This window comes from Cryptomeria japonica, chromosome 3 (genome assembly GCF_030272615.1).
Source record: "Cryptomeria japonica chromosome 3, Sugi_1.0, whole genome shotgun sequence".
In the NCBI taxonomy this organism is placed as follows: Eukaryota; Viridiplantae; Streptophyta; class Pinopsida; order Cupressales; family Cupressaceae; genus Cryptomeria; species Cryptomeria japonica.
In genome coordinates this window covers 176,499,698-176,520,182 of record NC_081407.1, presented here as the reverse complement: position 1 = coordinate 176,520,182, position 20,485 = coordinate 176,499,698, and positions in this window count along the sequence as shown.

Below are 20,485 nucleotides of genomic sequence, written 5' to 3'. Positions count from 1 at the left end.
CGGGTGCAGAGGAAAAGTTTCCGACAAGACCAGGCATCAACTTTTAGGTGGGTGTGAAAACTGGACGGTGTACTTCATTCAGACGCTGCAGTTACGGTATACGGAGGCATAGAAATTAGGAACTATGGGCCTGGGCTATGCAGTGCTATTTACATTGCTGCATAGCCAGTGTCGTGGTGCACTGGTTACGTAAGCAAACATGATTTGGTCGATGGCTGAAGTGGAGTACACGATGTTAGATCAAGATAAGTTACTTGTGAGATCTAAAATATATAAAAATATATATTTTATGGTATAAAAAAGTTCAGAATCTAATAAATGCTGAGAGGTTTTTTTAATATTTAATTGTTATTTATTCAAAGTAGGTGGGAAAGAAAGGACATATATAAATCCACCTATCAATATATTAAACGAACATGCATTGCACACATTATCGTGTGAAAAGATGTTAAATCCATGTTCTAATATTAAGTTCAAATATAGACAAGACATACTTAAGATACACATGACCTAGCTAAATATGAATTGATCATTTATAATAAAATATCATTTTTCTTATTTATAAAAGGAAAGCATTGCCAAGTGTCTTATAAACAAAGATTAGATTATGCTTATGATTCTTTCTAAAAGATTAGATCAAAGAAGAATCTTGTTGAAAATAAAGAATAGGTTGAAAATTAAATTGGACATATTTGCATTGTGGAAAATTGACATATTAAATATTATATCTATACATGTCTTTCTTGGTACATATTTTTTATATCAACTTGCTAAGACTACCTAATTATTATGGATATTTTTGTAGTGTGATTTATGGTGCTTACATTCCTTTTATTACTAATGATGTTGTTGCCAATAATACAACAAAAATAAATATAAGAAAAAAGACACCAATATATATAGGAATAAATTTTTGAATAGAAAACATCACACTCAAAAGCACCAAACCAATATATTAATTTGCAACAAAACATGCTATAATACACTTGATTGACCAAAGCTTTAAAATGAAGATTTACATCTTTTTCTCTTGACATGGACCCAAAGAAGGTTAAAAAATACCATGGTAAGAATTCTTATGACCCTTACTTGAATTTGACTCATTATAAATATCATTTACTTCCTTAAGAAAGATGCTTTATGTTGCATCATAATATGTGTCATAAATAGGTCAAAATTCTTGACCCACTTTGTAAATCTCTATAATCATGCTTTTACATATGTCAAAGAGTTTTTCATAATTAACTCCCACATCTTATAATGTCATAATAATATTAGCTATTCTTACGAATTATTACACATACCACAAGATGTTGAAATACCTCAAAGTGAGACATCCCACTTCCGATGTAATGAAAAATAATAAATAAATATAATAACGTAAATGAATGCAAACATTAGGAATGCAAGGTTGTGACACCCTTTTCTAACAAGGTTATTAGTTCATGTTATGATTTAATCGATTTAACTTAGTTATTTATGAGAGATGTATTGTTTTCCTTTACATTTATTCCAATGAACCATTGTTATATTACATCCCCCAACATTTCATCCTTAGGGTTTATCCTTGTACATTAGAGTTTTATTTATGCCTTTTTAAATGTACTTAAAGTAATATATTATATTGAATGTACGTAAAGTAATATATTATATTTGAATTCTAATAAGTACTACTTAAAGTAATATATTATATTGAATGTACGCAAAGTAATATATTATATTTGAATTCTAATAAGTAAAATTGAAAAATAAATATACATTCAATTTAAAATTTAAGTCTTTCAATCTATAACTCAAAGTATATAATTCTTAACTAATTTCATCTTGAAGATTTATACTTATTACTAGAGTTTATTGAATATTAACCTTTTTTTTCAATGTATCTATGAAATTAAATGATTAGATCTTACTTATTTGAAGATAAATTGCATGTACCTATATCCATCATATTATCTTCATCATCACCCTTTCCTTGTTTTTCCTTCTCATTCGTATCCTCATTTATACCCATTTCATTTAATACCTATCCATCAAAGAAAAAAATGTTCTAATTTGTCCAATGAAGAAATGTCACTCCATGATGTCTCATACTGAATTTTATCATCACCTACTAATTATATATAAATCTAATTTTCCTATTTTAGATTCAACAAATTTTTATTTTTTTTAACCATTCTAATGCATCTCCACTTCCATTAAAACAAGGGATCCCCATTGACACTAGGGTTTCTAATAATAATAGCAATGAAGGGGTATCATAACCCCAATGAAATCCTACTCATCACCTAATATAATTAATGACAAAATTTATCCACAAGGCCCAATATAAATAGCTAAATTAATGTGTTCCATAGGTTTCATCTCTATAAATTTAAATACATTTTAATTTATTGCATCCCTAAGTAAATAACACACCTTTTATAAAATTGGAAAGTTTGCATGTTCATATAGAGGCTTGGAGGTTCAATGAAATAAGGGATGCTTCAAAATATTTACCCATAAAGTCTTATCAATAATATAATGATTGTAGAGAATTTATATTTACTTACAATAATAAAGAAATAATTATTTTAGAACTCCTCAATAACATACGTGTTGGTGTACATTATGTGTGTTTTCTTTACGCTCATTTTCCAAGTTAAATGTTTATTTCTTGTTTGACTTGATGAGTATTCTCTATTTGGAGAATTGGAAGGAATATTTTTGTTGTGTATCATTCTACCTATAGCCATAGGGGCGAGTAAGAGAATTATTTAGAGTTGCACATAGAAACTAGAGTAGAGTGACTTGGTGTAGTAGGAAATTAGCTACAATAATTATTACTAATTATTTGGAAGGCTACGTGCATTTAGTAAAACAACATAGAATCCAAAAAAATAATTATGAGTTATTGTGTGGGTTTTGACTCCAAAATATAACATCATATGGTTATGTCACCACCACTACGACATTAGTTTGGGTTGCAATTGTAGGAAAAGTTCATTGTAAGGTTTAAGGTAGGTTGTCTTCAAATGAATGTATTGATTGTTATTGGCTATGTATCACCAACAATAAAGAATTTTATATTTTAAAAAGACTTGAAAATGTAAGAAGAAGAGAGGTAATGCAATAAGATGCCTCCAAGAGGAAGAGTGCTAAAGATAATAGTAGTAGTAGTATTAGTAGAAGAAGTTGTGGGTATAGTTGATCAAATATTGGAATCCTTCAAGGGGCAACAAGAAAGGATGGATGTCCTAGAAGGTTATAGGAGAAGAGATTAAACACATGATAGGATTTTTATAATGAGGAAAAAGGAACAGACGAGGTAATAATATAAGAGAATGAAGATGTACATAGGTGATGAAATGAATGTGGGTGGGAAAAGACTATTTGAGGCCATCTATAGGATAAGAACAATAATGAAAATTCATGCTTCTCAATAAGTATAATTGGAAAAATTAATCAATTAGATAACAAAAAAGGAGGAATGTTTTGAATATGAAAAATATTGAGGATCCAAGGAGAGTGAATGTGGTGTAAATAAAGTTGAGATGATATACTACAATTTGGTAGAAATATGTGTAGGTTGAATGGAGAAAAAATGGAAAGAGAATATCACTTGATGGAACAATCAAATTGAACTAGTTGGATAATATATATGTTCAATCACTTTTTCCTAGAGCTATCCACTTGAATTATTTTCTACCACCCTTTATTGTTTTTATGATAATATCAAAAATTCTTTTCCTTCAAATATAAGTAGTTGCCATTTGTTAGATTGCAAATTTGATTCCCAACGTTCGACAAGTACCTAGTATGCATCAATTAGAACCCTAAGGCACTGGCTAAGGGGGTGAAAATTTGCACCGCTTCCATCCCCATGCTAGTATAGACTATTGCATCCACCCAAGTACTCCTGTTGTAGCTTTTGCTCGGGGCCCTAAAAAATTAAATTTTTATTTTTGGAAGTTACAATTATTAAAATAATAAATTAATAATGAATTATATTTAAATTTTTTATTAGTTTATATGTTTAAATTTTATTTATTTATTTTAATAGAAATTATATTATAATATTTAATAATAATAAATTTTTGAAGACTTCAATTAGTAATAATGTATTAATAATGAGTTATATATTTAAAAAATTTAATACTAGTTTATATGATTAAATTTTTTATTTATATTTATTTAAATACAAATTATATTATAATATATAATAAAGTGATTCTAAGATATATATTACATATAAATTTTAATAATATTATTTCTCTCTCTCTCTCTCTATATAAGTAAATAATATCTTATTTTTTTATAAATATATTTATTTTTAAATTATAAATTTATTTTTTATTAATAAATTATATATGATTTAAAAAATATATATTTTAATTTATTTTAATAGCATTATATTATATTTCTCTCTCACACACACAAACAAACACACACACATACACACACGTGTTAAAATAACTTAATTATATTATGTAACTAAGTGACTTCAACATATATATAAAAAATGACTATATATAAATAAGTAATTTTGACTATTAGTTATGTTTAAAAAACAAAATCTATGTTAAAATCACTTACTTATATATTATCTATGTTAAAATAACTAAATGATTTTAACATAGATTTTTTTAAACATGATCAAATTTCGGATATATGTTAAAATCACTTAGTTATATGTTATAATATATCTCTATTATTTACTTATGTATATATGTATTTAAAAAGTTAAAAAAATAATATTATTAAAATTTATATATAATATGTATCTTATAATCACTTATATATATATATATATATTAAAATAATGAAATAAATTTAAAAATATAAACTAATATTAAAAAATTTAAATATATAATTCAATATTAATTTATTATATTTATTATTTTATTAACTATAACTTTCAAAAATGAAAATTTATTTTCATAGGGCCCCAATCAAAAGCTGCAATGGGAGTGCTTGGGTGGATGTGATGGGTCTGTATTGGCATGGGGATAGGGGTGGTGCAAATTTTTGCCCCCATAGCCAATGTCGAACCCTAATACCTAACCTCTGATGGCTCGTTGACATGTATTGTGTAGGAACTCTATTCTTGACCTTTGAGAGGTCCTTGCCATGGGTTTCATAGTATCTTCAAACTCCAATGTCTGACAAATTTTCATCATGTCATGTAGAATGTCTAATCCCCAATATCTGACAAATCCCTAGCATGTGTCAAGATGTAATTCCAATTTTTGAACTCCAACATTTCCACAATTGAGCAATCTTTTTTCTAGTTTTAAGAAAAGGGACATGCCATAATCCTCATCATTAATTATCTAATATCTATACCTCCCATTCTCACATATATTTAAGATCTCAGGAAATTGTCATGTCTCATAAATCTCAACATTTTCACACATTTGGGAGATATTCCACTTATCATCATCACACAAAACTTCAAATTCTCACACATGTCCTTCTCCTCTCCTCTCCCTTTCTATTGGATTGGTCGCTCCCCTCTCCACAGTACTAAGGGCAAATTTGTTTATAACACTCTTGTTGATTCAAACTGTATCTTCTTCCATTTGAACTCCTACTAGCACCTTGGCTGGGATTGTAAAATGTGGATTAAATTATTAAGGAAACTTTGGAATGGCCCTGCTGAACCGAAGAAGAAGTTTTTTGCCTGGAAACTTGCCCTTAACAGACTCCCTCTGAAAGACTATGCTGGTAACCACTTTATTTGTAAATTATGCCGATTACCTGAGACTATCCAACATGTCTTTTGTGACTGTCATTTTGCCAAAGAAATCTGGAGGCTGTTTGGGATTAAAATGGGTGGTAATGGCATCCCTCTTGTTTATGCTTATTTTGGGTTCATTAATGGGTGTAAGAATATTCCTAAGTTGTTTTGGTCTAGTCTCTCTATTGAAATTCTATGGCTAATGATGTCATGGAAATGGGGACAAGGCAACAACAAAGTTCAATGTTAATAAGTTAGTTCCAACCATAAAACCAAAACAAAGAACTAAAAACCATTCCAAACATATCAAAAGAGATTTCAAAAAAGCATGAAAGAAGTTTAACAAAACAAAAGAAAGGAGAAGAGCCTCCCTAAGATGCTTCCATGATGCCTTTTGATGCTTCTCCCTTGTTTCTCCCCTCTCCAAGTCCCAAATGAGTGTAGCTCTCAGCTTTTAGCACTAGCCATGGATGCCATATGGAGATTCAAGATGGTTGAATATGATAAGAAAATGCTATGCAAGTGTAGATAGTGATGCTATGAAAAATCTCTATGCTAATACCCGTATAACAACAATACTCTAATGCTTCCCTCTTTGCTTGAGGAGAAGGGTTCTATTTATAGAACAAATGAGGAAATGAAGGGTTAAGATTGAGAAATCTTAACAAGGGTTAGGATTGAAAGATATTCAATCCATGTGAGACTTTCAACCCAATCCCTTGTTGACAAGTGTCACCATAAGGAGGCTTGAGAGGAGAGATAAGGACCATTAAATGCTTGAGGGGACATGATGGTTACCCTAGGGGGTTGGGTTAGGGTTAGGTTAATGGATATTCCTTTTATCCAAGGGATAAATGAATGTGCAAGGGTTAAATGGCTACCTTAGTCAAATAAATAAATGCTTTGAAGAGACCCATGAGTCAAAAGGATGGTTAAGTTAGAGGAAAGTCTCTAACCAAAGGTAAAAGGTGAGTTAACCATAAATGGTTATGTAAGAGCCTTTAATGGTTTGGAAGACTTTAGAGGTTAACCAAATGAAGACATAAAGCCTTTAATGGTTATTGAAGACTTTAGAGGTTTTTGAGAAGTGACTTCCTTTTATTTAGGAATGTGACAATGATTAGGATAGGATTATGCTAATTAGAAGGAGTTAGAAGAATCTAGAAGGGATTTAGGCATGCAAGTGGATTTTGTAGGAGAATGCAAGTGGGAGGAATTTTGAGATTTTTAATTAAAATAAAATCATTCATTTCAATTAAATGGTGTAATTTGCATTTCAAATAAATATTAATTTATTTAAATGAGAAAAAGGAAGATAAAGCATTAAATGCTTGAAGACTTTAAGGGAAACCTTTAAAGGCTTAAGAAGACTCTAGAAGGAAGCCATTAAGTTTGAAGACTTTAAGGGAAGCCATTAAGTTTGAAGACTTTAAGGGAAACCATTAAAGGCTTAAGAAGACTATAGAAGGAAGCCATTGAGTTTGAAGACTTTAAGGGAAACCATTAAAGGTTTCAAGTGGGTGAGGATAAATAGGTTTTTAAATAAATAGTTTATTTAAAATAGTTGTGCAACTTGCATTTGTAGGAAAATGCATGTGGGTGGAGGATAAAGGTGATTTAAATAAATGTTAATTTATTTAAATGTGAGAGATGGGATTTTGGGGGTTTTAAATAAATATTAATTTATTTAAATGTGAGAGAAGATTTAATTAAATAAATATGATTTATTTATTTAATTAATGGTCTGAATTTGGTTAAGTGAATTAAATCAAATAAATTGAATAATTTATTTAATTAATAGGAGAAGTGGGTTAAGATGAATTAATTAAATATTAATTTAATTAATTATTGATTGATGGTTAAATAATCAAATAAATACTAAATATTCATTTAATTAAGTGGATAGATTTATGTGACTACATTTGCCCCTCTTTGAGACGGTGCGATTTTATCGTGTCATTTCAAAGAAAGAAAAATAGGTGCGAAGAAATATGCCCCGTAAATGTTAATTTAGTGGGTGGTATGCCCCCTCGAGAGATGGGCCGAATTTTTTTGAAAAATTGGGCGATCTCTCGAAAAAGAACGAGAAGTGGAGGGGAGGTAGAATAGAAGAAATTAGCAATAACGGTGAAAGAATGGAAGAAAACAGAGTGAATATGGATAAATGGCAAGCCAGTGAGTAACCGTAGGTTATGCAAGAGATACGGTGTAAATCTGGTGTTGTGCTTTTGATTGATACTGTACAATTGATCAAAATTGGTTGGAAAATCTAGTGCAATTGGTTTAATTGCCCCGGTCGAGTCAAAGCATGATAGTTGACGTGAGTTGTTCGCTTGGACAAGATAAAGTCTGAGTAAGTGAATCAAAGTGACCTGATGGTGACTTAGACAATTGATGTAATTGCCTGATGAAGTCAAGGTATTTGAAGCAAAATACTCGTTGAGACTTAGACAATTGATGTAATTGTCTATTTTGATTGTGTTTGAGTGGTTGATCAATTGATAGTGTGTGCATGTGATGGATGGTTGTGGTTAATCATAGCAGCCCCGTTGAGACTAGGTCATTATGACAAATGCCTGATGTAGTCTAGGATTACCATGATCGATTACCTGTTGAGACCCGAAGATACTTGATCAGAGTATCTGTTGATAGTCTAGGTGTGTGTGAGTCGATGTACCTGTGCAGACAGAGTAAGTGGCTTGATTGGGTGACTTAGGATGGGAAACACAACCCCTCTTGTTAGAGATGGATGGTGATGAACATGGCTTGATTAGGTTGATTGGAACATGATGTAGGGTATGTGATGTTGATTATCGAGATGGGGAGGGTGAGGGTGGGTTCTATGTTAGATAGAAGAAATGGAGGACCTATGACTCATTCCTATGGAAGAAGAGGAAAATAGAGTATGCACCCTTTGTCATTACTATGTATGAATGATATGCAACTATTTATGAATGTATGGATGGATGGAATACAACAGAATGCAATATATTCAGATGAGGTGAAATGACGATCCATAGTGCTTTATTTTTCATCATTGAGCTTTAAAATGTTGTAAGAAAATACAAGCAACTTGACATAATGATTCAAGATGATCCGAGTATTCCTTACATGGATTTTGATATAGCAAGTTAATACAAGAAACTTGATATAATGGATCAAGTTGACCTAAGTATTGCTTCCAGAACAGACAAGGATTATCTCCTTTCATGCATGACTTGGAACTTCCTCCTTGATCTTTTGCCGATCATATCCTGAGACAAGTTCATACCGTAGTAAGAGATAAATCATTATCGAGCGTGGATGAGGCAGTAGGAACCAAAGATGGAGCATTGTACCTATAAGAAAACAACATATATAAAGAATAAAGAATATGGATCCTCGATAATGGTTCATAATCATATGGTTGAGGTATACGATGTAGTCAGCAAGCCGTAGTGATCTATGATTGTATTTTTGCATAAGATCACGTAACTTAGTGAACTTCCCACGTAGACACCATTAGTACATGCCCCAAAACTTCATCGGAATAATTTGCAGAAGACATACAAACAATGCCACAGGAACCATCTCGACTACTCTTAATCACTTGCGGATATCCGAGAGTAGCGTAGGAACTTGATATATATATATTTATATATATATATATATATATATATATATATATATATATATATATATATATATATATGAATGAATAACCTACAAATCAATCAAGTATTTTGATAGCTTAAACATAATTTTCTTGTCAAAGAAAATGTCATCTTGTCTTTGTTTTGGTAAGGAAGGATGCATCCTTGTTGAGACAATTTGTGTGTTGATGTTGGGTATGTGCAGGATCATGGTGTGCCAAAACAAGCCCTTAAGTGGCAATGAAATTTCAGAAAATCAGAGTTATGCAACTTGACATGAAAATTTGAATAAGTTGTGAACATTATTTTTAAAATATGTAAGAAGAGAATATATAGAAAATTTAATGTAGTTTCTAAGCTACTAGTTGTTTTTTGGAAAAAAAAAATCCTATTTGATGAAAATTTCAAATTTCAATGCAATGGTACTAAAATTTCAGGAAAAAAATAAGAAGTAGACGTATGTCTGACCACCCTAATCACAATCAAATCTTAATATTTTTAAAAAATATTTATAATATAAGTATTAGACTCATGTTCGGATGTGACTCATATTTTTTTAAATTTTTTTATAAATTAAGTAATTATTTATGATTTTTTTTCTACAGCTTTTCAGAAATTCAGAAACTCCTATGTCTGACCACCTTAACTTGGTCAAAACCTTATGAATTTTTTTTTTTTTTTAATTTTCCCTATAGTAGATGAAACATAGGATGGGACGCATGTTTCGGTTTCAAAAAATGTTATACCATTTGAAAGTTATGAGTGTTTTTCAATCAGTATATCAATTAGGACTATTGTCAGAATTCAATTAGAAAATAAATAATAATTATTTATTAAAGTCGAAATAAGACAAGCCTTATATTGTTGGAAAGCTGGGAACGTCCTTAAAAAACCCTTTTTGTTTTATCAATTTCAGTTACAAAAAAAGTCGTCAGCCACCAGTGTAAAGTTTGGAAAATCAAGGAATACTGAAAAAATGTTTTTTCAGTTGACTTTCTAGGCTTGTCACTTCGAAGCCAAATACCAAAGCAATCCCGAGCCGAAATTTGAAATTTGAAAATTTGACTACAAAAATCGGATATTGGATAAAATCGGATATCGTATTTTATCCGATATCCAATTTTAGTACAAAAATTTGTGGTCCCCAAACAATTTCCCGTTGCCGCCATTTATTTGGTAAACTGCCACATGGCAGAAATCCGATATCCAATTAAATCGGATATCGGATTTTATTAGTCATATTTTAGATAGAGAGAGAGAGAGAGAGAGAGAGAGAGAGAGAGAGAGAGAGAGAGAGAGAGAGAGGAGGGAGGAGAGGGAGAGAGAGAGAGAATATGACCCCTAACGACACAATTTGGTGTCTTAAGGGGTCCTATGGTGTCGTTAGGGGTCATATGGTGTCTTGGGACACCATAGAACCCCTTAAGACACCAAAGCATGTCGTTAGGGGTCATATGGTGTCTTAAGGGGTCACATGGTGTCCCATGAACCCTTATGATCTCTTAGGACACCATATGACCCCTAATGACCCCATATTGGGTCGCTTTGGGTCATATTGTGTCCTAAGGGGTCATATTGTGTCATAAGGAGTCCTATGGTGTCCCAAGACACCATATGACCCCTATGGACACCATACAACCCCTAACGACACCATAGGACCCCTTAAGAAACCAAATCATGTCGTTAGGGGTCATATTGTGTCCTACGACCCCGTAAGACACAATATGACCCCTAACGACATGATTTGGTGTCTTAAGGGGTCCTATGGTGTCATTGGGGGTCGTACGGTGTCCATAGGACACCTTATGACACAATATGACCCCTTTTCCCTACAATATGACCCAAAGTGACCCAATATGGTGTCAGTAGGGGTCATATGGTGTTCTAAGAGGTCATAAGGGTTCATGGGACACCATATGACCCCTAATGACACCATAGGACCCCTTAAGACACCAAATCATGTCACTAGGGGTCATATTGTGTCTTATGGGATCGTAGGACACAATATGACCCCTAACGACATGATTTGGTGTCTTAAGGGGTCCTATGGTGTTGTTAGGGGTCGTATGGTGTCCATAGGGGTCATATGGTGTCCCATGAACCCTTATGACCTCTTAGGACACCATATGACCCCTAATGACACCATATTGGGTTGCTTTCGATCATATTGTAGGGAAAAAGGGGTCATATTTTGTCATAAGGGGTCCTATGGTGTCCCAAGAGACCATATGACCCCTATGGACACCGTATGACCCCTAACGACTCCATAGGACCCCTTAAGACACCAAATCATGTCGTTAGGGGTCATATTATGTCTTACGGGGTCGTAGGACACAATATGACCCCTAACGACATGATTTGGTGTCTTAAGGGGTTCTGTGGTGTCGTTAGGGGTCATATGGTGTCCATAGGGGTCATATGGTGTCCCATGAACCCTTATGACCTCTTAGGACACCATATGACCCCTAATGACACCATATTGGGTCGCTTTGGATCATATTGTGTCCTAAGGGGTTCACTCTCTCCTTCCTTCTCTCTCTCTCTCTCTCTCTCTCTCTCTCTCTCTCTCCCTCTCCTCCTCTCTCTCTCTAAAATATGACTAATAAAATCCGATATCTGATTTAATCAGATATTGGATTCTACAATGTGGTAGATTACTAAACAAATGGCGGCAACGAGAATTTTTTTGGGGACCACAAATTTTTGTATTAAAATCGGATATCAGATAAAATCCGATATCCAATTTTTGTACAAAAAACTGAGAAAAAAAGGGTTTGTGGGCCATTCTGTAGATTCCAATGGCCCATAGTCTGCATATATTCTGTTTTCTGTCGAGGATCACGGGTTTTTAGACAGCTAGAGACAAATTTGTACTTTTGGGAGATTCTTAAAGTGAAAACTTACATTGTCAATCACGAAGGAGCATGTGTGGAGGGAAATGGGGAGTAGTAGTTGTCAGAAGTCTAAATGCAAAAGAAAATTTTCAAATGACCAAATTGAAGTGTATAGAGAAAGAGATAGAGAATGTCATAGGAGGAGAAGACAACGTATGTTAAATATTGCTAATGCTACTTCAACTGAAGAGGAAATTGAATTTGAAAATGTGCCACAAGTTATTGAAAATGAAAATGTAGATTTTGAAAGTGAAAATATTGAAAATTTTGAAAATGTTGAAAGTGATAATGAAAATGCTCAACATGTGGAAAATTTTGACATAAGAGGTGAAAATGTGGAAAACTTTAACATTGAAGGTGGAAATGCTCAACCAAGTGAAGCATATGTAACACCTAATTACTTTAGAAATGAAGACCCTCTCATGGATGAAAGACAAATTCCAAATCCAAGACCTTCAAGAACTCCAAAATGGTTATTTGAAATCGATGAAACATTATTGTGAATCTTGAAGGCAAGAGGTCAACAAGAAACGTTCAGTTGTGGGCTACACAACTTTTCAACCAAAATTTTAGCAATAAGACATTGACGGAGCAATGCCAACTCTTTGTTCAATTGCTAAAGATGATAAAGATGAGACCATTGCTAAACAAATTGAAGATTCGTATGAAAAAGAAGATGGAGAGAAATTCTATTATTGCAAAAAATCTATTTGACGCTCTCAATTCTATTGGAAAGGATACCAAAGAAAGAGATAAGAGATTCGCTCGAAGAGTGATTACAACCTCCTTAGTGAGCCATCAATTGAGGAAGGCTCATCAAATGAGACAAACTTGTGTTGATTTTAACATAAACCGTAAAACTTTGGATAGAGCACTTGCACAAAGACAAAGACTTGACGATCCACTTCAACAAGATACATGGGCATTTGGTGGGAGGCTTCCACGTGTTGATAGAAAGTTGACCGACAATGTGAAGGAAGAGATTCAACAATTTTGGCACTCTAATTCTAGAGTGTCACCCAATGTAAAGGACGTTTTGAAATTAAGAATCGGCAACCGAGACCGCACACCGCATCCCAAACATTTCTTGGAATCAAGCCAAACAATGTTGTACAATTTTTTTTGTGAATTACACCCAAATTTGGAAATATCACAAAGGGCCTTTGAATCTTTGAAACCATTTTATTGTGTTCCTCTTAAGATTCGCAATACCTGTTGTTGCAAGTACCATGTGGAGTTTTCAATGTACCGTGAACTTTTATGTCATATTCGTTCTACGATGCATACTAATGAGATGTTGTAGGAGTGTGGTGCAATGCTATTTCTAAGATCATCAAGAGACTTACAAGATCTATTTTTATACCCTAGAGATGATGGCTGCTATTTCTATAGAAATGATTGTTTGAATGAGAAGTGCTCAAAATGCGGTGTGTTGTCAAAGTTTGTTTCATGTTTTCATGAGGGCAGTGAACACGAGTTTGGAAATAATTATGTTGAGAAAAAAAGATATGAGACAGTGAAATATACTTTGAAGAGTGGAGGTGAAGGTTCTAGATGTGAATTAGTCTCAAGAGAAGTGAGTATTGCTGATTTTATTTTGGATTTTAAGGAAAATATTTTCTACAAGTATGCAAGGCACACCCATAGGTGTCACTGGTTGGATCAACAGTTCAGGATGTGTAAGAACTCTTTCCCGATTGGCACTATTGTATCAGTGGTTGATTTTGCAGAAAACTATACATTGCAACCACAGAATGAGGTACAGTCTTAGTACTACAATTTAGTCTAGATTGCTATTTTTGTTCACATTACATATAGAAATGCTCCTGATAGTACAGAAGAGGACAGGAAGGTAATAAAGGAGTATCATTTTTATATGAGTGATGATAGATCACACTCCTCCAAGTATGTGCAACATTCTTTCGAGAAATTTTTTTGAGTTCTTGCATGAGAAAGACATTGCAATTGACCAACATATAATATGGTCAGATAATTGTACAGGTCAATTCAAGAATGCCAGTATGTTTTATTGGTTGAGTAGAATGCATGTGGAGAGGCGTATACCTCATATTTGGTGTTTTATGAGGCGGGGCATGGGAAGGGAGAACATGATGGAGCAGTTGCATGTTTGAAGAGAGCTCTAGTTAAGGAGCAATTGAGGATTTCAGGGTTAAATTTCTCTAATGCACGTTCTATTGTTGATTGGTGTAGTTCAACATTGTCACATGGAGGTACTCTTGATTTAGTAGTGAGCAGATTCTTTTGGTTGGTTGAGGAGGGAATAGTGGGAGATAGATTGGATTGTCAAACAATTAAAGATTCTTCAAAGATGCATTCATTTCTCAGCTCAGATGCAAGTACATGGACCATTTGGACACGAGTGTTGGCTTGTTTTTGTCAAAGTTGTGTTCGGTGTGATTGGGATCAGTGCGAGTCAAGTGAGTGGGTTGATACGTGGGTTCCCCACTATCTAGCTCCTTTATCTCAAACAATATCCTTGTCAAATGATGACATGGAAAGTTCACTTGAGTATGATTGTCTATCAGATCTTGTACAACAAGGACATGTTTTTGTAGTTGTTGCACCACAAGGGAATGAAGAGAAATCAGAATATTGGTTGGCACAATGTGTACAGGGAAAACAAAAGCTAACACAACCAGTGATAGATGATGATGGGTTCACATATCTTATAGGTTCAATTGTTGTTGTGGGAACTTGGTTGTGAACATACATGATTAGAAAGAATGGCATACCTACATTTGAATACTATGAGAGACACAAAACCATTATAATGTATTCACACCGTATTATAGCTACAAATGTCAAGTTGTTGAAGCATCAAGCAAAACCGAAGACCAAAGAGCTATGGACAATGACTACTGCTGATCATGAAGCAATACTGGATACTCTTAAACAAAGAGATGACCCTTCAAGCACACTTGAGTAGTAGGTCTTTAATGGTACCTTATTTTTTTATCATGCATTTCATTTCAAAAAATTATCATTAAACCTTAATGTTCAAGTTTGTTACGTGTATATTAAGGATGTGTTCAAAATGCAGGTCTATTGATGAATGTTTTTTTTTGGCAACATGGTTTTTGCATGCACATAGCGAGTACACTCGATATAATTAGAAGGGATGTATTTTTGCAACATGACTTATTATCATGCATTTGATGAGCTTTACAATTTTTGTTATTAGACAACACTATTTGATAATTTTTTATGATATAATTATCGCATAACCTTTATGCTCATGAAGGTCTTTTTTGATGATATACAACAGTATCACATTATGATTTTTGCGTCAACATAGTGGGCTCTGTTGATATAATTCAAAGGGACGTATTTTTATGGTATATAATCCCACCTTTTCATTTATTATCATGCATTTCAGTTGAAGTGATTATCATAAATCCTTTATGTTCATCCATGCATTTTATGTGTAGACTAACAATTCTTAAAAATATAGGTTCATGCTAGATCATTCATTGTTGACAAGACCCTCTCTTGGTGATGGTACATATTCCTTTGTGCATTAATGAGATTAAATTGTGGGTCTTGTTGTTGTTTATTATCATGAAGATGATTCAAATGCATGTGGCCAGGACACATCTGCAATGGATCAAATTGTCATGATAGATGATCTATTAAATCAAACATTTGACATTGATAGTCAGGTAAATAAGTTAATGTTGGGCCTTCAGCATCAATACCTACTAGTCAAGGTGGTCATCGAACTTTCACTTAGGTAACCTTGTCTATTTTTATTCATTAATGGTTTATAAAATAAAGTCAGTTTGATTTTGGCAATTATAACATTGTTTCATTTTCAGACGCTGACATTAGATGCACCTAATATTCTCTCCATAATGGAGCATGGTGTTCTCTAGCAGTAGCATCTTTGATGCTTTTGATAGTAGTATGAGTCAAATTGGTAAATTTCTAATTTGATGCTTCCCACAAGGCTTTGCAACTTCAGATTATGAGTGTGCCCTTGTTACAAATGAATTGTACTTTAATCGACATAGATGGTCTATGATGGCTTTTTTGTAAGACTATACGGTTTTATTACATATATTGTACTTTAATCGACATATAACAATATCCAAGTGGTGGTTGGCATGAGCTTGAATATGATAAGTTGTATGCATCTTGAAGTTGAATAAGATATGTTGTATACATTTTGAAGTTGAAATTTGATTAGACTTTGTCAGCATTTGATGAATCATAAATGTCATTTCATTATTAATCTTGTGTGTGAGGTGTAGGAATAAATATCAATTACTTTGAAAGTCATGGATGGTTGTCCTGATATGATAACCACCAGATGGTTGTGGTTTATGAAGAAAAGTTGAACAGATAATAACTAATTGAGAACATCAATTCAAATCCATAATATAGAGGATGCTAATAACAGATCTTTGTATATTTATTTTTTCTAATAATGAAATAGGTACAACTGTATTGAGATAAAATGAAGCTTTTCTCTCATATGAAGATGTCACATTGGCAAATTGGTCTTTATTATAATACACAAGACATAAGTAAAATCAAAATGCTCTTGTCAAATCCTTCCAGATTCTATGTTAACTTGTGACTCATTAGTGTATGCTGGGAGAGGGAAGAGTGTGTGGCTTCAGGGTACAGTTTTGGACTTGAACCATATTGCATAAATCTGAAGGCTTCAACTTGATTATCATTAAAGGTTTCTGTTTGTTTACAAAATATCCCTTCATATCCCTTCATGGATGTCACATGCGTAGGGTATGACCCCGAGCATCGGATCGAGTGGGGGGGCACAATAGGAGCATGCGTAGGGTAATAATGCCCAACTAGACATCTCGGAGCCGACGGTTCATCATCGTGACGAGTAGAACGAGAAATCGGCCACGCGACAACATTCGATTGAGTGAGACTGACGATTTTTTCACTAATCGAAAAATTGCTGCCCTAATAAAACTGTAGGGCAACTTGAAAAACCGAGATACACTTTTGTAGGGACCCCTCTCATGACCCCGTAGGTTCAAATGGATTATTCGCAGGTGCCACGGATTTCGAGTTAGGGCCCGTTAAAGTTTGACAATTTTGAGTACTTAGGACGCTCAAGGGACGACACCGGCAGGGTATGACCTCGAGCGTCGGATCGAGTGGGAGGGAAAAATAGGAGCATTCGTAGGGTAATAATGCCTAACTGGACATGTTAGAGCCGACGGTTTGTCATCGCGATGAGCAGAACGAGAAATCGGCCATGTGACAACATTCCATTGAGTGAGATTGATGATTTTTTCGCCAACCGAAAAATTGCTGCCCTAATAAAACCGTAGAGCAACTTGAAAAACCAAGATAGGCTTTTGTAGGGACCCCTCTTGTGGTCCTGTAGGTTTAAACAGATCATTCACAAGTGCCACAGATTCTGAGTTAGGGCTCGTCAAAGTTTGACAATTTTGAGCACTTAGGGCGCTCAAGGGACGATGCCGGTAGGGTATGACCCTGTGCATCAGATCGAGTGGAGGGGTAAAATAGGAGCATGCGTAGGGTAATAATGCCTGACTGGACATGTCAAAGTTGATGGTTCATCATCGCGACAAGAAGAATGAGAAATCGGCCACGCGACAACATTCGATTGAGTGAGACTGACAATTTTTTTGCCAATCAAAAAATTGCTTCACTAATAAAATCGTAAGACAGCTTGAAAAACTGAGATAGGCTTTTGTAGGGACCCCTCTTGTGGCCCTGTAGGTTCAAACAGATTGCTCATAGGTGCCACGTATTACGAGTTAGGGCCCATCAAAGTTTGACAATTTTGAGCACTTAGGGCGCTCAAGGGACGACGCCGGTAGGGTATGACCCCGAGCATCGGATAGAGTGGGGGGGCAAAATAGGAGCATATGTAGGGTAATAATGCCTAAATAGACATGTCGGAGCCAATGGTTCATCATCGTGACGTGCAAAACAAGAAATCAGCCACGCGACAACATTCCATTGAGTGAGATTGACGATTTTTTCGCCAACTGAAAAATTGCTACCCTAATAAAACCATAGGGAAACTTGAAAAACCGAGATAGGCTTTTGTAGGGACCCCTCTAGTGGCTCTGTAGGTTCAAATGAATCATTCGCAGGTGCCACGAATTCCGAGTTAGGGCCCATCAAAGTTTGATAATTTTGAGCACTTAGGGTGCTCAAGTGACGACGCTGGTAGGGTATGACCCCGAGCGTTGGATCGAGTGGGGGGGAAAAATAGGAGCATGCTTAGGGTAATAATTCTTGACTAGACATGTCAGAGCTGATGTTCATCATCGCGACGAGCAGAATGAGAAATTGGCCATGCAACAACATTCGATTGAGTGAGACTGACGATTTTTTTGCCAACCGAAAAATTGCTGCCCTAATAAAACCATAGGGCAACTTGAAAAATCGAGATAGAATTTTGTAGGGACCCCTCTCGTGGCCCCGTAGGTTCAAATGAATCATTCGCAGGTGCCATGGATTCTGAGTTAGGGCCCATCAAAGTTTGACAATTTTGAGCACTTAGGGCGCTCAAGGGACGATGTCGGTAGGGTATGACCCCAAGCATCAAGTCGAGTGGGGGGGAAAAAGAGGAGCATGCATAGGGTAATAATGCCTAACTAGACATGTTAGAGCCAACGGTTCATCATCGCGATAAGCAGAACAAGAAATCGGCCACGCGACAACATTCCATTGAGTGAGACTGATGATTTTTTTGCCAACTGAAAAAATTGCTGCCCTAATAAAACCATAGGGCAACTTGAAAAACTGAGATAGGCTTTTGTAGGGACCCCTCTCATGGCCCCGTAGGTTCAAATGGATTGTTTGCAAGTGCCACGGATTCTAAGTTAGGGCCCGTCAAAGTTTGACTATTTTGAGCACTTAGGGCGCTCAAGGGATGACGCCGGTAGGGTATGACCCCGAGCATCAGATCAAGGGGGGGGGGAAATAGGAGCATGCGTAGGGTGATAATGCCTAACTAGACATGTTGGAGCCAACAGTTCATCATCACGATGGGCAGAACGAGAAATCGGCCATGTGACAACATTCGATTGAGTGAGATTGATGATTTTTTCGCCAACCGAAAAATTGCTGCCCTAATAAAACCCCAAGGGTTCGACCAAGGTGGGGGGAAAAATAGGACCATGCATAGGGTAATAATGAATTGTATCAAGTATTGTTCACTAAATGAATTGTATTGTATTGTTCATTAAATGAATTGTATTGTTCATTAAATGAATTATATTGTTCATTATAAAAACAACAGTTACGATGAAATGAAATGAATTGTATTGTTCATTAAATAGCCATTATTAGCCATTATTAATTATTGGAATGAAGATTAAAGATTTCCATGATAACACCATGCACAGATGAGCAACAATTTATATGATTGAATATCAACTTCTGTATATATAAAAATGTCGAATGATTACAAATGTATGTCCATACACAAATATGGCATAAATGCCAACTGAAACAAAATGTATGTCTAAATACGTGAATGTATGTCCATATACAAAATATACATGCCAAATAGACATGTAAGCATCCCAAAACTATCTATAACATCCCAAGCTGCTGATGGATCATCAAAATCGATCCTCTTCGCTGCACTACTCGGCTCTGAAGGATCCTGCACAAGAAAAACAAACCATGATTAATATTAGTTATATTTTATAATTCACATTCAAAAAGTTAACGTAAAAATGAACTATAATTGAACTATTCATGTTTACCTCATCTCCATGTTTTCTCTTCAGCTTTGCAGGACTCTTGATATATGTCTTTTGTAGAGGAGGCATGTTTTGAATATTTTGGTACACAACCTACATATGTTCAGAAACATGACATTGATACAAGTTAGCATATAATTGTCATTGATAATAACAAATTATATCTACTAATCAAATAATAAAATAAACACACATCTACTCGAGGCAGCTCTTCTTCTTCTTCAGGTATACTGGGTGTAGTCATCAAGGATGTGAAGCCAAGAGTTCTCTGTATATATACACAACAAGTATATGAAACTATCAATCTATGTCTAGACATGTATAATCACTATAAGTTATTTAAACTATTCATTCAATCATATTTGCATTCAATTACCTTTCCCTTGTCTCCATTTGCACTACCAGATCTTAAATCACATTGCACTGCACTCGTGTTGCATGTGCCCTACAAGAGTAAAATAAGATATACATGGAAGTTACTACATAATCTAATTAATA